Source organism: Rhyacophila brunnea, unplaced genomic scaffold (assembly GCF_057557595.1).
Source record: "Rhyacophila brunnea isolate RB1 unplaced genomic scaffold, BYU_Rbru_1.0 scaffold_35, whole genome shotgun sequence".
NCBI lineage: Eukaryota > Metazoa > Arthropoda > Insecta > Trichoptera > Rhyacophilidae > Rhyacophila > Rhyacophila brunnea.
In genome coordinates this window covers 3982330-4009871 of record NW_028233017.1, presented here as the reverse complement: position 1 = coordinate 4009871, position 27542 = coordinate 3982330, and positions in this window count along the sequence as shown.

The window sequence follows — 27542 nt, the reverse complement described above, 5'->3', positions numbered from 1 at the left end:
TCAGTTTTAGTGAATAAAATATAAGGCCACATAGGTGTCTTTTACAAATTAAATAGCCTTTTATCGCTTTTTTGTAATGAAAACAACATCAAAATCTGTGCTAGATTACAAAATAAAACATAAATAAGAGATATAATGCAAGATATAATCACTCTTCTATTTTAAGATTGCTTCAACAGCAAATATTCAAAAATTATATAAAAAAACGTAATAAATACATTTTTCGTCTTTTCTTGGCAACATAAAACCTGGATTTTATATAACTTGCATTATTTAAATTGTTGTATTTTGGATATTTTATCTATATATGTTAAATAGAAGCAATTGTCTACAAAAGTTAACACAAATAAGTTCTGATGCTTTTTTCTATAGTAAAAGTTTACATTTATTTGTGATGTTAAATCTATTCGATTGACATAAAAAATCACATATCTGTGTTTTAAAAAAACGTATAAAATACTTTTAGTTATATGTAACAATATAAAAAAGGTTTTTTATGCAATTCCTTCTGCTATAATTTATAGTTTTTCTTTTTAAATCCATGAACAATAACAATAAAAACTTATCTTCTGTATCGTATTGTGAGTTAAATCTTAAAAATACAATGTTTTTTTTCCCTGTTCTTGATAATCTGTTTTAATTGTTTATAAAGTTGCATACTAAGCCTTATGTGAATAAAAAAAGGTTTTTTTTTATTTTTATAGATAATTGACTTCGAATTATATGTTTAACTATTTGAAGATAAATATTTAATGGCACGATAATATCTTCACTTTATTTTCTTTCTTATAACTAAGTTTGAATATTACGTGATAAATTTTTATATGTTTAACTATTTAAAAACATTTTTTGTATTTTATTATATATATTTTTATAGAATCTATCTCTGATATTTTAAAAGACCGAGTTTATTCATATGCGTGATAGTTTTTTTTCCGTCATTTAATTAACATCAAAAAACATTTATTTCCAGAGAAACCTCTTTTAATGTATAATTTTATTATTTTATACTTTATTACATTTGATTTGAACTGCGTAATATACTGTTTTTATATTTATTCTCTAATCGATATAACTATTATATTATGATAAACTTTCTTAAGCTAAATAAATAAATTTTATGGCTATTTGGTCCTTTTTTTGTAAATGACTTTATATTAATAAAATTATCTTCCATTTTTTAAAAATCTAATACATATCTTTTCAAATGTGAAAACAAATTTTACATTTCTAGATTTAAAAATTCATGGTTTTATCCACTCAAATTATTGAATTGCCAAGCATTTACTGTTTCAAGTGAATATTATAGTAGAATTTTCATATTTATAGAATTTTATTCAAGAATTATGGTATATTCCGAAGATATATGTTTTATAATGATTTTAGACGTGGGTTAAATAAAATCAATTTTGAAATTTTTTTTGAAATTTTATTTAGATGGATTTTGTCTGAAGTTTCAAATTTTACAATGATTATAGACATGGATTTTTTTTAATTAATTTGGACATTTTTTTTATAAAGTTTGTTTGGCAAGATTAAATCATAGGTTCAAATTTTATAATAATTATAGAGAAGGAAATAAATTAAATATACACTGTAGATTGAATAATTATTTTATATTATTTATATATCAACATTTGCTGTTTTGTTTTTATGTTTTACGTTTTTCGTTGGATATAATTATTTGCTTACAATAATTCAATTTTGTATTTTAATGTATTAATAATCTTTAGCTTCTATAAGATGTTTATCGTATATGTTAAATATCCTGTTTTACTTCATTTTAGTTATAATAATCTTGATTTTTGAATTTTGAAAAAGAATGTATATAAAGGTTTAATATTGTTACTTTATATGAAATTATATTTTATTATTTATATCACTGCTATTACTAGAATTCTTTTATTTATATATTTTTTTGTAAAAATTTCGCGAATCTTGAAAAAAATTAAATATTTACTAGAATTGATAGCTAGAAATATATGAATCCTTTTATTTTTTAATTTTTATAAACCTGTGTTATGTTCTCAACAGTTTTCTTTTGGCCTTTATCTAAACAAAGTTGATCTAAAATGGTCATTGATCAAATTTACCCCTTTTCTAGATAAGAAAATAAAATAATACGATTTTTACCATGATATTTCCGTCTATTTCTTCGAATTTTTGTCATAAATCTGATATTTTATCCATTGAGTAAATAAATATGCGTTTTTTTCTGAAAATGGGGCATTTTTTTGAAAAAAAAACAAAGCTCTGTATATCCTTTATCAGATTTTCTATTTTAGTTTATCTTTTTAATCATCGCTATGATAACATTAAAGTCCGAAAGTTCATGTCTTTATATTCTTATGCAATTAAGATCATAAATATATAACTAAATTGTAATAATGCCATTATTTATAGGAGATTTATATGTTTTTATCCTTTTCAATGATAATTATACTACCATTTTTATGGTTTTTTGATATTTATTTACTTTTTACCATCCCTTAATCCACAAAATTATTAATAATTTACTTTTTTATTGTAAAAGTAAAATTATTTCTTATTACTTTTATAATTATTATCTTTAAATTCTGAACAATGCTTTTTTCTTTCTATTATAAACAAAAAATATATTCATTCTATTTTTTTTTTGTTATTATTGGATATTTTATCTTTAGATTAAGATATTCGAACATATCGTGATGTTAGAAAAGCGTTCTTAAATAAAATTATATGCTAGCATATTGTTTTTCTATTCTAATTTATAACTTTCTAGATATAAAATACAGTTATCAAAACATTCGATTTTTCTTTTAAATTGGATTACGAGAAAGAATAACAAAAAAGAAAAATATTTTTTATATAATATAAACACTACATTGTGATTTATTTTATTATATTTTTTAACCATGTTTCTACAAACTATTATACTTTTTTTTTATAAATTATTTATCCTTAATATTCTTCTGATTTTATTTAAATTTTCATTTAAAATCTATAAATTAATAAATCACCATAAAATTATATATATTGACATAAATAATAATAATCCGCAACTATATGTCTATTATATACATTAAACTAGATTTTCTGACTCTAAAGATCTTCTCATCAATTGTTCTTTATAATATTTAAAACCGAAATTTTTTATTATGTTAAGATTATTTGATAATTAAACAATTGTATGAAAATTTTTGAGGTTTAATTATATGTATTTCTATTTCCCATTTATTTCTTTGTTTAAGATTATCTTGTTAATAAATTATTATTTTTTTAAGTTTTTTATTTTATTTTTCATATATATAGAAATATACTGGTGAAATCGAAATAATTTTCGTGTTTAGTAATTTAAAATAATCTAATAATATATTCATCTTTTAAAAAACTGAAATTTTCAATGGAAATATAAATATATTGAAAATACAAACGATATATTTTTCTATTTAGACACCAGATATTAGAGTTTTATGTAAATATTTAAAGTTTAATGCACTTATATAATAATATTGATATATAAATTACGTCTCTGATAAAAAACTATAGTTATTGTTTTATTTTATTCCGCATAAATTGTAATTTTTATTGATTATTTGTGGCTTAATTATCATATTTATACCAATCTTTTGGTTTTTTTCTTTATATAGGCGGTTTTCTACTTTTCTGGTTGTATAGAATAAATCCTTTATGTTAAAATAAACAACCTTTTAATGAATATTTAATGTTAATAGTCATTTTTATATTAAATATTTCATGCGGCATGTTATATTATCGATTTTCTATGCTATTTTAAATATAATATGTCTGCAGCGAGATGAGAAAAACAAGTTTTATGTATTTTTTTAGTGCCAAAAAGAAGAATCAATTTTCTTTTAAACATAATTTTATTTCTTTTAGCTGAATTATGTCGCTGAATAGCCGAATAAGTGGTGATAAATATGTCCACTAGCATAGAAAGAAATAATACAATGATAATTTATGACATGATAAATACATTATATAAAGTTTAAATAATTAAAATCATCTTTTTGTGGATATATAGCCAACACCAACTTGGTTATATTTAAGATTTTTTTGCCTTATAATGGATATTTATATACTCTACTAGACATAGCGAATATTTGTACATATGTTTTACTAGGTTTCATTATTCAGAAAAGGTGAATTTATTGATTTTTTGTTCAATTCCAAGTTTTATGTGTTGCCATATTTCTTTCTGTCTTAAAAAAAACCTAGAACCAAGCCCTGTTTGGCGAAAAAAACAATTTTTACTTGCTGTTCATAATTTTATAAGCTAAGATACACATTCTGACTATCTCATATAACTCATTATCTGCGATTTTTTTTAATAACTAATGAACATCGCAAAAAAGGTGATTTTTTTTTCTTGTAATAAAATTAAGTTTTCATATGGAAATTATCTTTTTGAAACGTAAAATACTTAGAAAATCATAGGTTTTATATTTTTCTTGTTTCTGAAACCTTTATGTGTGGATTTAGTCGACTATTTTTTGTCTTTTTTTTAGTGGTTTTTTTATGTGATAATAACTATCATATACACCAAATCGAAAAAATATGTTTTGAACCATAAATCAAGATATATTATGCTAGTTGTATTTTGATTTGGGATTTTAATAAAAAGTTTACGGGTCCTATTACATTTTTTTTCTTTTAGTGATCAATTACATAAAATATTGGATATATTTTTATATCTTATTAAAAATTTTTATATGAAAAAAGATCTTTATATCATTTAATTGACTTTGATGTCTTTTAAAATGGATTTTTTTACCATGTTTCTTATATACGAAAAAAGGGTGTATCATACTAAACACAGTAATTTTTATGAATTGAACATTAGATTTAGCTTTTATTAAATCTGGTAAAACAAGATACATTATCTTTCTTCTTCTTTTTTGAATTATATAAAATTTTTTTGTAATTCTAATCATCTAAAATACTAACTTGATCGATATCACATAGCACTGAGATATAATCTCTACTGAATATAGGAATATGTGTAAATTATACACACTCTTAGATAATATATTTCAGTAAAAAAAGGCATGATTTTGAGTTTAAATCTGCTTGCTAAAGTAAAACAAACAACAGATTTAATGATTAAAAATTTGAAGAAAGGGATTTTTGCAAAGTTATTCTTAGATTTATATGCTATTTGATACATATAGTCGCCCAAGCAGCTATAAAAGGGTGCTTATACTGTAAGTAGCTAAAAGAAAAAGGATTTTTTACTGGACTAAACTGACGCAGATTACCTAATATAGGTTTCATAAATCTAAAATTATACATTATTCACTAAATACCGCTAAAATAATTAAAAAGGTGCTAAAAAGTTCAGCTAGTATATCGAAAACATGTACATTTTAGAATATAGTGTTAGTTAAATACATTGTCTTTAGTAAATAATATAAATTACATATTTTTCTGTACATCTATATATTATGGTAGCTACTTTTTCTGTTTTTTGCCTTATTTAATTTATTTATAATGCATTTACTATATAATAAAATAGTAGTTAGGCATTTTTTTATATTTGTCATGTTTAAAAAGTAAATAATAATACGTAAATAATATACATTTATATATAATACGCAGTATAAAGTAACTCATAATTACATTCCATTATTAGGTGTATTTATAAACAAAAAAGCATATAATGTATATATGACAATCCCTGTTTTATGGTTCTCTTATAAATAGATTTATTTTTGAATTACGATGCAATGAACACAATAATAGAGTCGCCCTTCTATGGCAGGGGCGACTCTATTATTATATTTATCACACGTTTATGTCGGTTTTTTGCAATCCTTTATGTCGATTTATATATATTACTGACTAATATTCTCATTTTATATTTAATTTTTTTCTAATATCTATAAGTATATTGAATTAAATAATTAGGTGTTGAATTATTTTACAAACTCAATAGCCTTTTATCACTTATTTTCACATAAAAAAAACATCCAAATATATGCTAGATTACACAATATAACATTAATAAGTCATTAAATTGCAAGATTCAACCACTCTTATTATAAACTTCTTTAAATTTTCGATTTTTTATAGTATTTTATCGAAAATACATTTAAAACGTTTTCGTCTTTTCTTGACTGCTAAAAATCTGGATCTTATAAAATTTTATTGTTTATATTGTCGTATATATGAAATTTTTTATATTTATTGTTAATAGAATGAAATGCTTACAAAAGTGAATACGAGTGTGTATCTTATACATCAAAAGCTTATATCAATTCGTGATGTGAAGTTCTATATGATTGATATAAAAAATAAATATCTTTGTTGTAAAGAAATATTGAAACATAAATAATCTAGTTCTTATATTAAAAACGATATAAAAGGGTTTTTTTTGCTAAATATCGAAGCTTTTTTTTTAAAATCCATGAACAATAAAAAATAGTTTATCTATTATATAGTTCTGAAATAAAACATTTAAAAGATAATGTTTTTTTCCTGTTTATGCTGAACGTGTTTTATTTCTTTATAAATCGCTTTCTAAGTCTTGTCAGAATAAATAAGTTTTTTTTTCGTTGTCAAGGAGAATTGATTTCGATTTGCATGTATAACTATTTAAAAATTTATATTGTATTGCATAATAGTATCTAACTCCATTTTCTTTCTTTAATAAAAAAGGTTGTGTTTTACTCGATAGATTTTTTTTATTTTTAACCATTTCAAAAGGATTTTTGTATGTTTAATTATGTATGCTTTATAGATTATATCTTTTTATTTTAAAAGACTGTGTATATTAGTATGCGTAAAAGGTTGTTATCTGTCTTTTAAAAAACAAAAAATCGTATATTTAAAAGTAGAGAAACCTCTTTATATGTTCAATTACATAATTTTACGCATTATATACTGATGAACTGTTTAATGGTTTTAAAAATGTACATTAAATATTATTTTGATCTATTGTTGGTAAAAGATTGTTTTTACCATTTCTAATCGATACAACTATTACATTATGATAAATTTTGTAATCTGTTTCTGTTTTTATATAAATAAAATCAAAAATCGAATGTTATTTTGGAATTCATTTATATGTGTAAATATAAATAAATAAATATATTTATTGGTTTTTTTTAACAAATCGATATATGAAAGAAAGAGCATTATTATATTTTATTACATATTTATGGCTATTTGATCCTCTTTTTATGTAAATGAAGCTTTATTAATTTAATTATCTTCCATTTTCTAAAAATCTAATAGTTAGCTTTTCAAATATGAACATAATTTTTATGTTTCTAGATTTAAAAATTCATGGTTTTATCCACATAAATTATTGAATTGTCATTCATTTACTGTTTAATGCAAATAATATAGTAGAATTTTCATATTTATATAATTTTATTCAAGAATTATGGTATACTCCGAAGATTTATATTTTATAATTATTTGAGACGTGGGTTGAATAAAATATACATTGTAAATATAAAACTCTAAATATTATATATATGATATGTTAAATCAAGATTTGCTGTTTTATTTTTATGTTATACGTTTTTCATTCGAAATAAAAGAATTTGTGATGCTTATTTGCTAAGTATTTATTCAAATTTGAATCTTATATTTTAATAATATTTAGCTTCTATAAGATGTTAGATCTGTATAATAAATACTTTTTTGCTCTATTTTATAGATAATAATCGTGGTTTGTTGATTTTTTTTTAATAAGATTGTATATAAAGTTTACATATTGTTTCTTTAAATGATATTAATAAATCACCTAATGCAGGAGGTTTTATTTATTTATTTTTCTCTAAAAAGTGCAATTCTTTTAACAAAATTAAATTATCTCTACTTTAAACGAATTGAATAAATGAATCGTTATATTTTTTGGTTTTTCAAATCCTGGTGGATATTCTTCAACCGGTTTCTTTTATATATCGAAGGATACTACTGAACATAAATGATTATCGTACATTTTTTATACTTTTTCTAGATACAAGGATAAATGTAATTCTGTTTTTACCATGATTTTTCTCTATATTTCACTAAATTTTATTTTTTTACGTTTTATATTTTTCTTTAGTTTTTAAATATCGCGTTATTTTTATTAAAATATGGAATATATTTTAAAAATGATCACAGCACTATATATCTTCGTCATATTTGAATTTTGAGTTTATCTCATATAATCTATATGATAGATTAGTAAATCTACAAGTTGGTATCTATATCCTTAAGTACAAAATACTATATTCTTATGCGATTGATATCATGTAAATACGACTTCATTGTAATTATGTCTTTTTTTTATGTTTTTTTATTGGTTTTTATGTTACCTATTCCATCATTTGAATGTTTTTTTCTTGATTATATACGCTTTACGGGCTCTTATCCATAATTTTATTAATATCTTACCTTTTTTATTTGTCTATTTTGATGTAAAAGTAAAATAAAACTTATTGATTTCTTTTTTATAATTTGTATTTAAAAATTTTGCACATTTTATCTTCATTTCTTTGAAAACGTAAATTTTTTGCGCCTTTTTGGATATTTTTTGTTATTAAAGAGTTGATAATCTTTATATTATGATATTTGAGTATTAAGTGATGCATAAAATCTGTTCTAGATAAATATAAAAGCCATAATATTGTTTTCATAATCCAAATTCGTACTCTATCTATATATAAAATTAATTAATTGTATATTTTCATCAAATTAGTTTACGAGAAAAATGACAAAAAAAACGTTACTTTTAAATCGATAATAAGACAAAATATTTGTATTTAATTGGTATAATATGGTTTTACAATTTTTAAATGAAAATACTCTTCAGATTTTGTTTATAAATGTTTTAGTAGATAATATTCGATTATTTTGATTTGGATTTTAAATCTATCAATTAATGAATCTCCAATAAATTCATTCGATTGACATAATTATCAATAATATATATACATGTCTATAATATACATTAAACTGGATTTTCTAACTTTAAAGAACTTCTCATTGATTCTTCTCCATAATTCTTTTTAGCATAAATATTTTTATACAGTTAGAGTATTTATAAAAAAAAATGATAATAAAACTATATTTATGAGTTATATTATGCAAATCCTTTGTTAAAGATTCTTTTGTTAAGAAATTATTATTTTTTTAATAATTTTTTTTTCTTTTGCACATATAGAAAATGCTGGTAAAATAGATAAAGTTTATATGTTTATACATTTATAACAAAAAATTGACAAGTTAATTAAAAGAGATACAAAATGTATAAAAACGTATAAATGTTTAAAAAAACGAAAGATATCATCTTCTATTGTCATAACCTTTTATTTGGTTATTATAAATACTTTTAGTTCTATGAACTAATATAGTATGATTTCTAATGGTATCAGTTGTTTTTTTTTAAAATTATGTCATTTTTTTCTATTTTAAATAGCGTAATCTGTAATTTTATTGATTTTTATTCTTTCATTCTCACATTTTAAGAAGCTTTTTTTGTTTTATTATCTTTTATATATATAATTTTTCTTCTTTCTGGTTATGTATAAATCTTGTATGTTAAAATAAACAGCTTATTCCGTATTAAATAAATGATAATAGTCGATTTTTTTATAAATATTTCACATGTTGTGTCATATAATTAATTTTTTATGCTCTATTGAAATAAAAGATGTCTGCGATGGAAGAGAAAAACATATTATAAAAATTTTTCGTGCAAAGAAACGTCGTCTTTGTCTTTTTTTCGTTTATTTTTTTACTTTTAGCTGGATTGAGTCACCTGAAAAGCCGAATTAGTTAAGTTGAATATGTCCGCTAGCGAAGAAAAAGCACGATAATACTAATATCTAGATGATGAATACAATATTTGACGTTATAAATAAAGAAAAATATATCTTTTTTGGGATATAATATGCCATGGAATTTGTTATATTCAAGGTTTTTTTGCATTATAACTGATATTTTGTGTGCTCTCTTAGCCATGGCGAATATCTGTAAATATGTTTTGATTTGTTTAATTATTCAGAAAAGGTGAATTTTTCGATTTTCGGTCGATTTTAAGTTTTATGTGTTGCCATATCTATTTCTGTTTCGAAAAAAAAACCCAAGACCGAGCCAAGTTTGTTTAAAAAAGAAGACTTTAATGCTTCAATAATATCAAAATCATAAAGAAGTGTTTTTTTCAATTCATATGACATATTATTTGTGATTTTCGTTATAATTTTATGAACATCGCAAAAAAAGGGTGATTTTTTTTCTTATGTTAGAATTCTATTTTATATGGGAACAATCTTTTTTATCTGCTAAATACTGAGAAAAACATATATATTGTCTTTTTCTTGTTTCTGAAACTTTTATGTGTGGATTTAAGCTACTATTTTTTTCTTTATTTTAGTGGCTTTTCTATGTATAATTATCTTTCATATAATAAAAAAAATATAAAAATTGGTTTGAAAAACGATGACATACATATTAAATTTATTGTATTTTTATTCGAGAATTCTGTAAAAAGTTTAAGGGTCCTACTATTTTTTTCTTTTTTGCAAAATCAATTAAATATCCCGTTTAACAAAAATTTGTATCTTATAAAAACAGTAATTCATGATCTAATATAATTTTTTTATTTTATTACTTTGATGTTCATTTATTTTATATTTTAGGTATGTTTCTTATGTACGAAAATAAAAGGTAGATAATGCTAAAAAAAAGTAATTTTTATGTGTTAAATGTTATAGAAAGCCTATCAATTTATTAATTATATAAATATTAATGTTTTTTTTCTTCTTTTTTTTTAAATTTTATGTAATTTTTTTATATTTCTAATCATCTAAAATACTAACTTTTTCGATTTCTTATAACACAGAGATGTAATTAAAAGCAATAAAATGTATTTTGTAAATTATTCACAATCATCTATAACACATTTCGGTAAAATAGACATGATTTTGAGCTTAAATCTGACAGCTAATGTTAAAAAAGACCATTTTTATCTTTATAAATCTGGGAAAGGTATTTTTTATAAACTAGTTGGGTGAGTCTTATGCTATTTCATACATATAGTCGCCTTAATAACTATAAAGAGGTGCTAATTCTGTTAGATAGCTAAAAGAAAAACAATTTTTTTGGTATTGAACTAGTGCAAATTAACAAGTCTGATGTTGAATATAACTATAATATTACATATATATCGAATTGCTGTTAAAACAATACATAAATTGTAAAATAGTTCAGCTAGGATAAAGAAAAAATGTCTATTTTAGAATTCAGTGTTTGTTAAATACTATTTCTTTAGAATATAATGTTATAAATTAGCATTTTTCTGATGATAGCTAGTTATTAATAGCTTTATTTTCTGTTTTTTCCCCTTTATAACATTTATTTATAATGCATTTACCATATAAAAAAAAGTAGTTAGTCTTTTTTTTTAGATTTGTCATTTTTAAAAAGTAAATATACATACAGAAATAATATACATGTTGCTCAGATATAAAGTGCAAAATAAATGCAAACTTGATTTTATTGTAAAAAGTGTATTTTATGGCAAAATATTAAACAATTTATTAATGATAATCTATGTTTTATGATTCTATAAAAATAATAGATTTATATTTTTTAAATTACGATGCAATGAACACAACAATAGAGTCGCCCTTCTAGGGTAGGGGCGACTCTATTATTATATTTATCACTCGTTTATGATATTATTTCTTATCATTTTTTCAATGATCAGTTAATCCTCATCTAAAATCTTTCAGTTTTAGTGAATAAAATATAAGGCCACATAGGTGTCTTTTACAAATTAAATAGCCTTTTATCGCTTTTTTGTAATGAAAACAACATCAAAATCTGTGCTAGATTACAAAATAAAACATAAATAAGAGATATAATGCAAGATATAATCACTCTTCTATTTTAAGATTGCTTCAACAGCAAATATTCAAAAATTATATAAAAAAACGTAATAAATACATTTTTCGTCTTTTCTTGGCAACATAAAACCTGGATTTTATATAACTTGCATTATTTAAATTGTTGTATTTTGGATATTTTATCTATATATGTTAAATAGAAGCAATTGTCTACAAAAGTTAACACAAATAAGTTCTGATGCTTTTTTCTATAGTAAAAGTTTACATTTATTTGTGATGTTAAATCTATTCGATTGACATAAAAAATCACATATCTGTGTTTTAAAAAAACGTATAAAATACTTTTAGTTATATGTAACAATATAAAAAAGGTTTTTTATGCAATTCCTTCTGCTATAATTTATAGTTTTTCTTTTTAAATCCATGAACAATAACAATAAAAACTTATCTTCTGTATCGTATTGTGAGTTAAATCTTAAAAATACAATGTTTTTTTTCCCTGTTCTTGATAATCTGTTTTAATTGTTTATAAAGTTGCATACTAAGCCTTATGTGAATAAAAAAAGGTTTTTTTTTATTTTTATAGATAATTGACTTCGAATTATATGTTTAACTATTTGAAGATAAATATTTAATGGCACGATAATATCTTCACTTTATTTTCTTTCTTATAACTAAGTTTGAATATTACGTGATAAATTTTTATATGTTTAACTATTTAAAAACATTTTTTGTATTTTATTATATATATTTTTATAGAATCTATCTCTGATATTTTAAAAGACCGAGTTTATTCATATGCGTGATAGTTTTTTTTCCGTCATTTAATTAACATCAAAAAACATTTATTTCCAGAGAAACCTCTTTTAATGTATAATTTTATTATTTTATACTTTATTACATTTGATTTGAACTGCGTAATATACTGTTTTTATATTTATTCTCTAATCGATATAACTATTATATTATGATAAACTTTCTTAAGCTAAATAAATAAATTTTATGGCTATTTGGTCCTTTTTTTGTAAATGACTTTATATTAATAAAATTATCTTCCATTTTTTAAAAATCTAATACATATCTTTTCAAATGTGAAAACAAATTTTACATTTCTAGATTTAAAAATTCATGGTTTTATCCACTCAAATTATTGAATTGCCAAGCATTTACTGTTTCAAGTGAATATTATAGTAGAATTTTCATATTTATAGAATTTTATTCAAGAATTATGGTATATTCCGAAGATATATGTTTTATAATGATTTTAGACGTGGGTTAAATAAAATCAATTTTGAAATTTTTTTTGAAATTTTATTTAGATGGATTTTGTCTGAAGTTTCAAATTTTACAATGATTATAGACATGGATTTTTTTTAATTAATTTGGACATTTTTTTTATAAAGTTTGTTTGGCAAGATTAAATCATAGGTTCAAATTTTATAATAATTATAGAGAAGGAAATAAATTAAATATACACTGTAGATTGAATAATTATTTTATATTATTTATATATCAACATTTGCTGTTTTGTTTTTATGTTTTACGTTTTTCGTTGGATATAATTATTTGCTTACAATAATTCAATTTTGTATTTTAATGTATTAATAATCTTTAGCTTCTATAAGATGTTTATCGTATATGTTAAATATCCTGTTTTACTTCATTTTAGTTATAATAATCTTGATTTTTGAATTTTGAAAAAGAATGTATATAAAGGTTTAATATTGTTACTTTATATGAAATTATATTTTATTATTTATATCACTGCTATTACTAGAATTCTTTTATTTATATATTTTTTTGTAAAAATTTCGCGAATCTTGAAAAAAATTAAATATTTACTAGAATTGATAGCTAGAAATATATGAATCCTTTTATTTTTTAATTTTTATAAACCTGTGTTATGTTCTCAACAGTTTTCTTTTGGCCTTTATCTAAACAAAGTTGATCTAAAATGGTCATTGATCAAATTTACCCCTTTTCTAGATAAGAAAATAAAATAATACGATTTTTACCATGATATTTCCGTCTATTTCTTCGAATTTTTGTCATAAATCTGATATTTTATCCATTGAGTAAATAAATATGCGTTTTTTTCTGAAAATGGGGCATTTTTTTGAAAAAAAAACAAAGCTCTGTATATCCTTTATCAGATTTTCTATTTTAGTTTATCTTTTTAATCATCGCTATGATAACATTAAAGTCCGAAAGTTCATGTCTTTATATTCTTATGCAATTAAGATCATAAATATATAACTAAATTGTAATAATGCCATTATTTATAGGAGATTTATATGTTTTTATCCTTTTCAATGATAATTATACTACCATTTTTATGGTTTTTTGATATTTATTTACTTTTTACCATCCCTTAATCCACAAAATTATTAATAATTTACTTTTTTATTGTAAAAGTAAAATTATTTCTTATTACTTTTATAATTATTATCTTTAAATTCTGAACAATGCTTTTTTCTTTCTATTATAAACAAAAAATATATTCATTCTATTTTTTTTTTGTTATTATTGGATATTTTATCTTTAGATTAAGATATTCGAACATATCGTGATGTTAGAAAAGCGTTCTTAAATAAAATTATATGCTAGCATATTGTTTTTCTATTCTAATTTATAACTTTCTAGATATAAAATACAGTTATCAAAACATTCGATTTTTCTTTTAAATTGGATTACGAGAAAGAATAACAAAAAAGAAAAATATTTTTTATATAATATAAACACTACATTGTGATTTATTTTATTATATTTTTTAACCATGTTTCTACAAACTATTATACTTTTTTTTTATAAATTATTTATCCTTAATATTCTTCTGATTTTATTTAAATTTTCATTTAAAATCTATAAATTAATAAATCACCATAAAATTATATATATTGACATAAATAATAATAATCCGCAACTATATGTCTATTATATACATTAAACTAGATTTTCTGACTCTAAAGATCTTCTCATCAATTGTTCTTTATAATATTTAAAACCGAAATTTTTTATTATGTTAAGATTATTTGATAATTAAACAATTGTATGAAAATTTTTGAGGTTTAATTATATGTATTTCTATTTCCCATTTATTTCTTTGTTTAAGATTATCTTGTTAATAAATTATTATTTTTTTAAGTTTTTTATTTTATTTTTCATATATATAGAAATATACTGGTGAAATCGAAATAATTTTCGTGTTTAGTAATTTAAAATAATCTAATAATATATTCATCTTTTAAAAAACTGAAATTTTCAATGGAAATATAAATATATTGAAAATACAAACGATATATTTTTCTATTTAGACACCAGATATTAGAGTTTTATGTAAATATTTAAAGTTTAATGCACTTATATAATAATATTGATATATAAATTACGTCTCTGATAAAAAACTATAGTTATTGTTTTATTTTATTCCGCATAAATTGTAATTTTTATTGATTATTTGTGGCTTAATTATCATATTTATACCAATCTTTTGGTTTTTTTCTTTATATAGGCGGTTTTCTACTTTTCTGGTTGTATAGAATAAATCCTTTATGTTAAAATAAACAACCTTTTAATGAATATTTAATGTTAATAGTCATTTTTATATTAAATATTTCATGCGGCATGTTATATTATCGATTTTCTATGCTATTTTAAATATAATATGTCTGCAGCGAGATGAGAAAAACAAGTTTTATGTATTTTTTTAGTGCCAAAAAGAAGAATCAATTTTCTTTTAAACATAATTTTATTTCTTTTAGCTGAATTATGTCGCTGAATAGCCGAATAAGTGGTGATAAATATGTCCACTAGCATAGAAAGAAATAATACAATGATAATTTATGACATGATAAATACATTATATAAAGTTTAAATAATTAAAATCATCTTTTTGTGGATATATAGCCAACACCAACTTGGTTATATTTAAGATTTTTTTGCCTTATAATGGATATTTATATACTCTACTAGACATAGCGAATATTTGTACATATGTTTTACTAGGTTTCATTATTCAGAAAAGGTGAATTTATTGATTTTTTGTTCAATTCCAAGTTTTATGTGTTGCCATATTTCTTTCTGTCTTAAAAAAAACCTAGAACCAAGCCCTGTTTGGCGAAAAAAACAATTTTTACTTGCTGTTCATAATTTTATAAGCTAAGATACACATTCTGACTATCTCATATAACTCATTATCTGCGATTTTTTTTAATAACTAATGAACATCGCAAAAAAGGTGATTTTTTTTTCTTGTAATAAAATTAAGTTTTCATATGGAAATTATCTTTTTGAAACGTAAAATACTTAGAAAATCATAGGTTTTATATTTTTCTTGTTTCTGAAACCTTTATGTGTGGATTTAGTCGACTATTTTTTGTCTTTTTTTTAGTGGTTTTTTTATGTGATAATAACTATCATATACACCAAATCGAAAAAATATGTTTTGAACCATAAATCAAGATATATTATGCTAGTTGTATTTTGATTTGGGATTTTAATAAAAAGTTTACGGGTCCTATTACATTTTTTTTCTTTTAGTGATCAATTACATAAAATATTGGATATATTTTTATATCTTATTAAAAATTTTTATATGAAAAAAGATCTTTATATCATTTAATTGACTTTGATGTCTTTTAAAATGGATTTTTTTACCATGTTTCTTATATACGAAAAAAGGGTGTATCATACTAAACACAGTAATTTTTATGAATTGAACATTAGATTTAGCTTTTATTAAATCTGGTAAAACAAGATACATTATCTTTCTTCTTCTTTTTTGAATTATATAAAATTTTTTTGTAATTCTAATCATCTAAAATACTAACTTGATCGATATCACATAGCACTGAGATATAATCTCTACTGAATATAGGAATATGTGTAAATTATACACACTCTTAGATAATATATTTCAGTAAAAAAAGGCATGATTTTGAGTTTAAATCTGCTTGCTAAAGTAAAACAAACAACAGATTTAATGATTAAAAATTTGAAGAAAGGGATTTTTGCAAAGTTATTCTTAGATTTATATGCTATTTGATACATATAGTCGCCCAAGCAGCTATAAAAGGGTGCTTATACTGTAAGTAGCTAAAAGAAAAAGGATTTTTTACTGGACTAAACTGACGCAGATTACCTAATATAGGTTTCATAAATCTAAAATTATACATTATTCACTAAATACCGCTAAAATAATTAAAAAGGTGCTAAAAAGTTCAGCTAGTATATCGAAAACATGTACATTTTAGAATATAGTGTTAGTTAAATACATTGTCTTTAGTAAATAATATAAATTACATATTTTTCTGTACATCTATATATTATGGTAGCTACTTTTTCTGTTTTTTGCCTTATTTAATTTATTTATAATGCATTTACTATATAATAAAATAGTAGTTAGGCATTTTTTTATATTTGTCATGTTTAAAAAGTAAATAATAATACGTAAATAATATACATTTATATATAATACGCAGTATAAAGTAACTCATAATTACATTCCATTATTAGGTGTATTTATAAACAAAAAAGCATATAATGTATATATGACAATCCCTGTTTTATGGTTCTCTTATAAATAGATTTATTTTTGAATTACGATGCAATGAACACAATAATAGAGTCGCCCTTCTATGGCAGGGGCGACTCTATTATTATATTTATCACACGTTTATGTCGGTTTTTTGCAATCCTTTATGTCGATTTATATATATTACTGACTAATATTCTCATTTTATATTTAATTTTTTTCTAATATCTATAAGTATATTGAATTAAATAATTAGGTGTTGAATTATTTTACAAACTCAATAGCCTTTTATCACTTATTTTCACATAAAAAAAACATCCAAATATATGCTAGATTACACAATATAACATTAATAAGTCATTAAATTGCAAGATTCAACCACTCTTATTATAAACTTCTTTAAATTTTCGATTTTTTATAGTATTTTATCGAAAATACATTTAAAACGTTTTCGTCTTTTCTTGACTGCTAAAAATCTGGATCTTATAAAATTTTATTGTTTATATTGTCGTATATATGAAATTTTTTATATTTATTGTTAATAGAATGAAATGCTTACAAAAGTGAATACGAGTGTGTATCTTATACATCAAAAGCTTATATCAATTCGTGATGTGAAGTTCTATATGATTGATATAAAAAATAAATATCTTTGTTGTAAAGAAATATTGAAACATAAATAATCTAGTTCTTATATTAAAAACGATATAAAAGGGTTTTTTTTGCTAAATATCGAAGCTTTTTTTTTAAAATCCATGAACAATAAAAAATAGTTTATCTATTATATAGTTCTGAAATAAAACATTTAAAAGATAATGTTTTTTTCCTGTTTATGCTGAACGTGTTTTATTTCTTTATAAATCGCTTTCTAAGTCTTGTCAGAATAAATAAGTTTTTTTTTCGTTGTCAAGGAGAATTGATTTCGATTTGCATGTATAACTATTTAAAAATTTATATTGTATTGCATAATAGTATCTAACTCCATTTTCTTTCTTTAATAAAAAAGGTTGTGTTTTACTCGATAGATTTTTTTTATTTTTAACCATTTCAAAAGGATTTTTGTATGTTTAATTATGTATGCTTTATAGATTATATCTTTTTATTTTAAAAGACTGTGTATATTAGTATGCGTAAAAGGTTGTTATCTGTCTTTTAAAAAACAAAAAATCGTATATTTAAAAGTAGAGAAACCTCTTTATATGTTCAATTACATAATTTTACGCATTATATACTGATGAACTGTTTAATGGTTTTAAAAATGTACATTAAATATTATTTTGATCTATTGTTGGTAAAAGATTGTTTTTACCATTTCTAATCGATACAACTATTACATTATGATAAATTTTGTAATCTGTTTCTGTTTTTATATAAATAAAATCAAAAATCGAATGTTATTTTGGAATTCATTTATATGTGTAAATATAAATAAATAAATATATTTATTGGTTTTTTTTAACAAATCGATATATGAAAGAAAGAGCATTATTATATTTTATTACATATTTATGGCTATTTGATCCTCTTTTTATGTAAATGAAGCTTTATTAATTTAATTATCTTCCATTTTCTAAAAATCTAATAGTTAGCTTTTCAAATATGAACATAATTTTTATGTTTCTAGATTTAAAAATTCATGGTTTTATCCACATAAATTATTGAATTGTCATTCATTTACTGTTTAATGCAAATAATATAGTAGAATTTTCATATTTATATAATTTTATTCAAGAATTATGGTATACTCCGAAGATTTATATTTTATAATTATTTGAGACGTGGGTTGAATAAAATATACATTGTAAATATAAAACTCTAAATATTATATATATGATATGTTAAATCAAGATTTGCTGTTTTATTTTTATGTTATACGTTTTTCATTCGAAATAAAAGAATTTGTGATGCTTATTTGCTAAGTATTTATTCAAATTTGAATCTTATATTTTAATAATATTTAGCTTCTATAAGATGTTAGATCTGTATAATAAATACTTTTTTGCTCTATTTTATAGATAATAATCGTGGTTTGTTGATTTTTTTTTAATAAGATTGTATATAAAGTTTACATATTGTTTCTTTAAATGATATTAATAAATCACCTAATGCAGGAGGTTTTATTTATTTATTTTTCTCTAAAAAGTGCAATTCTTTTAACAAAATTAAATTATCTCTACTTTAAACGAATTGAATAAATGAATCGTTATATTTTTTGGTTTTTCAAATCCTGGTGGATATTCTTCAACCGGTTTCTTTTATATATCGAAGGATACTACTGAACATAAATGATTATCGTACATTTTTTATACTTTTTCTAGATACAAGGATAAATGTAATTCTGTTTTTACCATGATTTTTCTCTATATTTCACTAAATTTTATTTTTTTACGTTTTATATTTTTCTTTAGTTTTTAAATATCGCGTTATTTTTATTAAAATATGGAATATATTTTAAAAATGATCACAGCACTATATATCTTCGTCATATTTGAATTTTGAGTTTATCTCATATAATCTATATGATAGATTAGTAAATCTACAAGTTGGTATCTATATCCTTAAGTACAAAATACTATATTCTTATGCGATTGATATCATGTAAATACGACTTCATTGTAATTATGTCTTTTTTTTATGTTTTTTTATTGGTTTTTATGTTACCTATTCCATCATTTGAATGTTTTTTTCTTGATTATATACGCTTTACGGGCTCTTATCCATAATTTTATTAATATCTTACCTTTTTTATTTGTCTATTTTGATGTAAAAGTAAAATAAAACTTATTGATTTCTTTTTTATAATTTGTATTTAAAAATTTTGCACATTTTATCTTCATTTCTTTGAAAACGTAAATTTTTTGCGCCTTTTTGGATATTTTTTGTTATTAAAGAGTTGATAATCTTTATATTATGATATTTGAGTATTAAGTGATGCATAAAATCTGTTCTAGATAAATATAAAAGCCATAATATTGTTTTCATAATCCAAATTCGTACTCTATCTATATATAAAATTAATTAATTGTATATTTTCATCAAATTAGTTTACGAGAAAAATGACAAAAAAAACGTTACTTTTAAATCGATAATAAGACAAAATATTTGTATTTAATTGGTATAATATGGTTTTACAATTTTTAAATGAAAATACTCTTCAGATTTTGTTTATAAATGTTTTAGTAGATAATATTCGATTATTTTGATTTGGATTTTAAATCTATCAATTAATGAATCTCCAATAAATTCATTCGATTGACATAATTATCAATAATATATATACATGTCTATAATATACATTAAACTGGATTTTCTAACTTTAAAGAACTTCTCATTGATTCTTCTCCATAATTCTTTTTAGCATAAATATTTTTATACAGTTAGAGTATTTATAAAAAAAAATGATAATAAAACTATATTTATGAGTTATATTATGCAAATCCTTTGTTAAAGATTCTTTTGTTAAGAAATTATTATTTTTTTAATAATTTTTTTTTCTTTTGCACATATAGAAAATGCTGGTAAAATAGATAAAGTTTATATGTTTATACATTTATAACAAAAAATTGACAAGTTAATTAAAAGAGATACAAAATGTATAAAAACGTATAAATGTTTAAAAAAACGAAAGATATCATCTTCTATTGTCATAACCTTTTATTTGGTTATTATAAATACTTTTAGTTCTATGAACTAATATAGTATGATTTCTAATGGTATCAGTTGTTTTTTTTTAAAATTATGTCATTTTTTTCTATTTTAAATAGCGTAATCTGTAATTTTATTGATTTTTATTCTTTCATTCTCACATTTTAAGAAGCTTTTTTTGTTTTATTATCTTTTATATATATAATTTTTCTTCTTTCTGGTTATGTATAAATCTTGTATGTTAAAATAAACAGCTTATTCCGTATTAAATAAATGATAATAGTCGATTTTTTTATAAATATTTCACATGTTGTGTCATATAATTAATTTTTTATGCTCTATTGAAATAAAAGATGTCTGCGATGGAAGAGAAAAACATATTATAAAAATTTTTCGTGCAAAGAAACGTCGTCTTTGTCTTTTTTTCGTTTATTTTTTTACTTTTAGCTGGATTGAGTCACCTGAAAAGCCGAATTAGTTAAGTTGAATATGTCCGCTAGCGAAGAAAAAGCACGATAATACTAATATCTAGATGATGAATACAATATTTGACGTTATAAATAAAGAAAAATATATCTTTTTTGGGATATAATATGCCATGGAATTTGTTATATTCAAGGTTTTTTTGCATTATAACTGATATTTTGTGTGCTCTCTTAGCCATGGCGAATATCTGTAAATATGTTTTGATTTGTTTAATTATTCAGAAAAGGTGAATTTTTCGATTTTCGGTCGATTTTAAGTTTTATGTGTTGCCATATCTATTTCTGTTTCGAAAAAAAAACCCAAGACCGAGCCAAGTTTGTTTAAAAAAGAAGACTTTAATGCTTCAATAATATCAAAATCATAAAGAAGTGTTTTTTTCAATTCATATGACATATTATTTGTGATTTTCGTTATAATTTTATGAACATCGCAAAAAAAGGGTGATTTTTTTTCTTATGTTAGAATTCTATTTTATATGGGAACAATCTTTTTTATCTGCTAAATACTGAGAAAAACATATATATTGTCTTTTTCTTGTTTCTGAAACTTTTATGTGTGGATTTAAGCTACTATTTTTTTCTTTATTTTAGTGGCTTTTCTATGTATAATTATCTTTCATATAATAAAAAAAATATAAAAATTGGTTTGAAAAACGATGACATACATATTAAATTTATTGTATTTTTATTCGAGAATTCTGTAAAAAGTTTAAGGGTCCTACTATTTTTTTCTTTTTTGCAAAATCAATTAAATATCCCGTTTAACAAAAATTTGTATCTTATAAAAACAGTAATTCATGATCTAATATAATTTTTTTATTTTATTACTTTGATGTTCATTTATTTTATATTTTAGGTATGTTTCTTATGTACGAAAATAAAAGGTAGATAATGCTAAAAAAAAGTAATTTTTATGTGTTAAATGTTATAGAAAGCCTATCAATTTATTAATTATATAAATATTAATGTTTTTTTTCTTCTTTTTTTTTAAATTTTATGTAATTTTTTTATATTTCTAATCATCTAAAATACTAACTTTTTCGATTTCTTATAACACAGAGATGTAATTAAAAGCAATAAAATGTATTTTGTAAATTATTCACAATCATCTATAACACATTTCGGTAAAATAGACATGATTTTGAGCTTAAATCTGACAGCTAATGTTAAAAAAGACCATTTTTATCTTTATAAATCTGGGAAAGGTATTTTTTATAAACTAGTTGGGTGAGTCTTATGCTATTTCATACATATAGTCGCCTTAATAACTATAAAGAGGTGCTAATTCTGTTAGATAGCTAAAAGAAAAACAATTTTTTTGGTATTGAACTAGTGCAAATTAACAAGTCTGATGTTGAATATAACTATAATATTACATATATATCGAATTGCTGTTAAAACAATACATAAATTGTAAAATAGTTCAGCTAGGATAAAGAAAAAATGTCTATTTTAGAATTCAGTGTTTGTTAAATACTATTTCTTTAGAATATAATGTTATAAATTAGCATTTTTCTGATGATAGCTAGTTATTAATAGCTTTATTTTCTGTTTTTTCCCCTTTATAACATTTATTTATAATGCATTTACCATATAAAAAAAAGTAGTTAGTCTTTTTTTTTAGATTTGTCATTTTTAAAAAGTAAATATACATACAGAAATAATATACATGTTGCTCAGATATAAAGTGCAAAATAAATGCAAACTTGATTTTATTGTAAAAAGTGTATTTTATGGCAAAATATTAAACAATTTATTAATGATAATCTATGTTTTATGATTCTATAAAAATAATAGATTTATATTTTTTAAATTACGATGCAATGAACACAACAATAGAGTCGCCCTTCTAGGGTAGGGGCGACTCTATTATTATATTTATCACTCGTTTATGATATTATTTCTTATCATTTTTTCAATGATCAGTTAATCCTCATCTAAAATCTTTCAGTTTTAGTGAATAAAATATAAGGCCACATAGGTGTCTTTTACAAATTAAATAGCCTTTTATCGCTTTTTTGTAATGAAAACAACATCAAAATCTGTGCTAGATTACAAAATAAAACATAAATAAGAGATATAATGCAAGATATAATCACTCTTCTATTTTAAGATTGCTTCAACAGCAAATATTCAAAAATTATATAAAAAAACGTAATAAATACATTTTTCGTCTTTTCTTGGCAACATAAAACCTGGATTTTATATAACTTGCATTATTTAAATTGTTGTATTTTGGATATTTTATCTATATATGTTAAATAGAAGCAATTGTCTACAAAAGTTAACACAAATAAGTTCTGATGCTTTTTTCTATAGTAAAAGTTTACATTTATTTGTGATGTTAAATCTATTCGATTGACATAAAAAATCACATATCTGTGTTTTAAAAAAACGTATAAAATACTTTTAGTTATATGTAACAATATAAAAAAGGTTTTTTATGCAATTCCTTCTGCTATAATTTATAGTTTTTCTTTTTAAATCCATGAACAATAACAATAAAAACTTATCTTCTGTATCGTATTGTGAGTTAAATCTTAAAAATACAATGTTTTTTTTCCCTGTTCTTGATAATCTGTTTTAATTGTTTATAAAGTTGCATACTAAGCCTTATGTGAATAAAAAAAGGTTTTTTTTTATTTTTATAGATAATTGACTTCGAATTATATGTTTAACTATTTGAAGATAAATATTTAATGGCACGATAATATCTTCACTTTATTTTCTTTCTTATAACTAAGTTTGAATATTACGTGATAAATTTTTATATGTTTAACTATTTAAAAACATTTTTTGTATTTTATTATATATATTTTTATAGAATCTATCTCTGATATTTTAAAAGACCGAGTTTATTCATATGCGTGATAGTTTTTTTTCCGTCATTTAATTAACATCAAAAAACATTTATTTCCAGAGAAACCTCTTTTAATGTATAATTTTATTATTTTATACTTTATTACATTTGATTTGAACTGCGTAATATACTGTTTTTATATTTATTCTCTAATCGATATAACTATTATATTATGATAAACTTTCTTAAGCTAAATAAATAAATTTTATGGCTATTTGGTCCTTTTTTTGTAAATGACTTTATATTAATAAAATTATCTTCCATTTTTTAAAAATCTAATACATATCTTTTCAAATGTGAAAACAAATTTTACATTTCTAGATTTAAAAATTCATGGTTTTATCCACTCAAATTATTGAATTGCCAAGCATTTACTGTTTCAAGTGAATATTATAGTAGAATTTTCATATTTATAGAATTTTATTCAAGAATTATGGTATATTCCGAAGATATATGTTTTATAATGATTTTAGACGTGGGTTAAATAAAATCAATTTTGAAATTTTTTTTGAAATTTTATTTAGATGGATTTTGTCTGAAGTTTCAAATTTTACAATGATTATAGACATGGATTTTTTTTAATTAATTTGGACATTTTTTTTATAAAGTTTGTTTGGCAAGATTAAATCATAGGTTCAAATTTTATAATAATTATAGAGAAGGAAATAAATTAAATATACACTGTAGATTGAATAATTATTTTATATTATTTATATATCAACATTTGCTGTTTTGTTTTTATGTTTTACGTTTTTCGTTGGATATAATTATTTGCTTACAATAATTCAATTTTGTATTTTAATGTATTAATAATCTTTAGCTTCTATAAGATGTTTATCGTATATGTTAAATATCCTGTTTTACTTCATTTTAGTTATAATAATCTTGATTTTTGAATTTTGAAAAAGAATGTATATAAAGGTTTAATATTGTTACTTTATATGAAATTATATTTTATTATTTATATCACTGCTATTACTAGAATTCTTTTATTTATATATTTTTTTGTAAAAATTTCGCGAATCTTGAAAAAAATTAAATATTTACTAGAATTGATAGCTAGAAATATATGAATCCTTTTATTTTTTAATTTTTATAAACCTGTGTTATGTTCTCAACAGTTTTCTTTTGGCCTTTATCTAAACAAAGTTGATCTAAAATGGTCATTGATCAAATTTACCCCTTTTCTAGATAAGAAAATAAAATAATACGATTTTTACCATGATATTTCCGTCTATTTCTTCGAATTTTTGTCATAAATCTGATATTTTATCCATTGAGTAAATAAATATGCGTTTTTTTCTGAAAATGGGGCATTTTTTTGAAAAAAAAACAAAGCTCTGTATATCCTTTATCAGATTTTCTATTTTAGTTTATCTTTTTAATCATCGCTATGATAACATTAAAGTCCGAAAGTTCATGTCTTTATATTCTTATGCAATTAAGATCATAAATATATAACTAAATTGTAATAATGCCATTATTTATAGGAGATTTATATGTTTTTATCCTTTTCAATGATAATTATACTACCATTTTTATGGTTTTTTGATATTTATTTACTTTTTACCATCCCTTAATCCACAAAATTATTAATAATTTACTTTTTTATTGTAAAAGTAAAATTATTTCTTATTACTTTTATAATTATTATCTTTAAATTCTGAACAATGCTTTTTTCTTTCTATTATAAACAAAAAATATATTCATTCTATTTTTTTTTTGTTATTATTGGATATTTTATCTTTAGATTAAGATATTCGAACATATCGTGATGTTAGAAAAGCGTTCTTAAATAAAATTATATGCTAGCATATTGTTTTTCTATTCTAATTTATAACTTTCTAGATATAAAATACAGTTATCAAAACATTCGATTTTTCTTTTAAATTGGATTACGAGAAAGAATAACAAAAAAGAAAAATATTTTTTATATAATATAAACACTACATTGTGATTTATTTTATTATATTTTTTAACCATGTTTCTACAAACTATTATACTTTTTTTTTATAAATTATTTATCCTTAATATTCTTCTGATTTTATTTAAATTTTCATTTAAAATCTATAAATTAATAAATCACCATAAAATTATATATATTGACATAAATAATAATAATCCGCAACTATATGTCTATTATATACATTAAACTAGATTTTCTGACTCTAAAGATCTTCTCATCAATTGTTCTTTATAATATTTAAAACCGAAATTTTTTATTATGTTAAGATTATTTGATAATTAAACAATTGTATGAAAATTTTTGAGGTTTAATTATATGTATTTCTATTTCCCATTTATTTCTTTGTTTAAGATTATCTTGTTAATAAATTATTATTTTTTTAAGTTTTTTATTTTATTTTTCATATATATAGAAATATACTGGTGAAATCGAAATAATTTTCGTGTTTAGTAATTTAAAATAATCTAATAATATATTCATCTTTTAAAAAACTGAAATTTTCAATGGAAATATAAATATATTGAAAATACAAACGATATATTTTTCTATTTAGACACCAGATATTAGAGTTTTATGTAAATATTTAAAGTTTAATGCACTTATATAATAATATTGATATATAAATTACGTCTCTGATAAAAAACTATAGTTATTGTTTTATTTTATTCCGCATAAATTGTAATTTTTATTGATTATTTGTGGCTTAATTATCATATTTATACCAATCTTTTGGTTTTTTTCTTTATATAGGCGGTTTTCTACTTTTCTGGTTGTATAGAATAAATCCTTTATGTTAAAATAAACAACCTTTTAATGAATATTTAATGTTAATAGTCATTTTTATATTAAATATTTCATGCGGCATGTTATATTATCGATTTTCTATGCTATTTTAAATATAATATGTCTGCAGCGAGATGAGAAAAACAAGTTTTATGTATTTTTTTAGTGCCAAAAAGAAGAATCAATTTTCTTTTAAACATAATTTTATTTCTTTTAGCTGAATTATGTCGCTGAATAGCCGAATAAGTGGTGATAAATATGTCCACTAGCATAGAAAGAAATAATACAATGATAATTTATGACATGATAAATACATTATATAAAGTTTAAATAATTAAAATCATCTTTTTGTGGATATATAGCCAACACCAACTTGGTTATATTTAAGATTTTTTTGCCTTATAATGGATATTTATATACTCTA